Here is a 2,500-nt window from a genome sequence, read left to right as displayed (position 1 = left end):
GAACCGGGGACCTCCTGGTTACAAGCCCTTTTCTTTAACCACTGGACCACACAGCCTCCAATGTAGCACTATTCTGACTCTAGTCAATTCTATTCTAACTATGGTCATTTAGCTCAATGGTGACTCTGGTCATGTAGCTCAATGGTGACTCTGGTCATGTAGCTCAATGGTGACTCTGGTCATGTAGCTCAATTTTGACTATGGTCAGTGCGGCAGTGTGGAGTAGTGGTTAGGTCTCGGGACTCTTGACTAGAAGGTCGTGGGTTCAATCCCAGGTGGGGGACATTGCTGCTGTACCCTTGAGCAAGGTACTTTACCTAGATTGCTCCAGTAACAATCCAACTGTATAAATGGGTAATTGTATGTAGAAAAATAATATAATTGTATGTAAAAATAATGTGATATCTTGTAACAATTGTAAGTCGTCCTGGATAAGGGTGTCTGCTAAGAAATACAGTGGCTCTCAAAAGTATTCACCCCCCTTGGACTTTTCCACATTTCATTGTGTTACAACATGGAATCAAAATGGATTTAATTGGGAGTTTTTGCCACTGATCAACACAAGAAAAGTCCATAATGTCAAAGTGAAAAATAAAATCTACAACTTGTTCTAAATTAATTACAAATATAAAACAGAAAATAATTGATTGCATAAGTATTCACCCCCTTTGCTATGACACACCTAAATAAGCTCTGGTGCAACCAATTGTCTTTAGAAGTCACATAATTAGTTGAATGGAGTCCACCTGTGTGCAATTAAGGTGTTTCACATGATTTCAGGTTAAATACACCTGTCTCTGGGAGGTCCCACAGTTGGTTAGTACATTTCCTAACAAAAACTACATCATGAAGGTGAAGGAACATTCAAAGCAAATCCGGAATAAGGTTCTTCAAAAGCACCAATCAGGGGTAGGATATAAGAACATTTCCAAGGCATTGAATATCCTCTCAGAGCACAGTAAAGTCCATTATTAAGAAATGGAGAGAATATGGCACAACTGTGAATCTGTCTAGAACAGGCCGTCCTCAAAAACGGAGTATCCGGGCGTATAGGGCACTAGTCAGGGAGGCCACCAAGAGGCCTATGGCAACTCTAAAGGAGTTACAGTGTTCCACGGCTGAGCTGGGAGACACTGTGCATATGGCAACAATAGCCCGGGTGCTTCACAAAACTGGCCTTTATGGGAGAGTGGCAAAAAGAAAGCCATTGTTGAAAAGAACTCGCATCAAATCTCGGCTAGAGTTTCCCAGAAGGCATGTGGGAGACTCTGAGACCAAGTGGAAGAAGATTGTATGGCCTGATGAGACCAGAATAGAGCTTTTTGGCCACAACGCTAAGCGCTATGTTTGGCGCAAGCCTAACACCGTACATCATCCTGAGAACACCATCCCTACCGTGAAGCATGGTGGTGGCAGCATCATGCTATGGGGATGCTTCTCTGCGTCAGGGCCTGGAAAGCTCGTGAAGATAGAGGGCAAAATGGATGCGGCAAAGTACAGAGAAATCCTGAAGGAAAACCTGCTGAAGTCTGCAAGAGACCTGGGACTTGGAGAAGATTCATCTTCCAGCAGGACAATGACCCCAAACATACAGCCAAAGGCACACTGGAGTGGCTTAAAAACAAAAAGGTCAATGTCCTGGAGTGGCCCAGTCAAAGCCCGGACCTCAATCCAATTGAGAATATGTGGAAAGAGTTGAAAATTGCTGTTCACCAAAGGTCCCCATCCAACTTGACGGAGCTTGAGCAATTTTGCAAAGAAGAATGGGCAAAAATAGCAGTGTCCAGATGTGCAAAGCTGGTAGAGACTTATCCAAATAGACTCATGGCTGTAATTGCTGCCAAAGGTGCCTCTACCAAATATTGACTCAAGGGGGTGAATACTTATGCAATCAATTATTTTCTGTTTTGTATTTGTAATTAATCTGTGGAGAAGATCTTCCCTGTTTTTCAACATTTACTTTTCAAAACGAACATTTGTCATTCAAAAGTCCAACAGCATAATGCAAGGAGAATGGCTAATTCATTAGGAACAGTCATGTTGAAGACAGTACCAGTTTCAAATGATTAAAAACTGGGAAACTGTTTGAGAAAAGAAATATATAAAATAGTTTATTTAAAAATATTTAATATATACACATTTTTTTAAGAAATACTGTTCCAATGGTCATTTCAAATGTGCTGCGAGTTTAAAATCGTCTGGAAATTAAACACTGATGCCTTTTTTAATTGTATTGTTTTTGAAAAAAGTTGAAAGGCTGGGAGAATCTTCTGTGGAGAAGATCTTCCCTCCCTTTCAACATTAATTCTCAAACTGAATGCAGTAGGGATTCAAGGAAATGCATGCACATGGATTAGGGAGTGGTTAACATGTAGAAAACAGAAAGTACTAAATAGAGGAGAAACCTCAAAATGTAGTGAGGTAGCCAGGGGTGTACCTCAGGGATCACTATTAGGTCCTCTGCTATTCCTAATCTACATTCATGATTTAGATTCTGGTA

This window comes from Acipenser ruthenus, unplaced genomic scaffold (genome assembly GCF_902713425.1).
Source record: "Acipenser ruthenus unplaced genomic scaffold, fAciRut3.2 maternal haplotype, whole genome shotgun sequence".
Lineage (NCBI taxonomy): Eukaryota > Metazoa > Chordata > Actinopteri > Acipenseriformes > Acipenseridae > Acipenser > Acipenser ruthenus.
Note: the sequence above shows the minus strand (reverse complement) of the source record.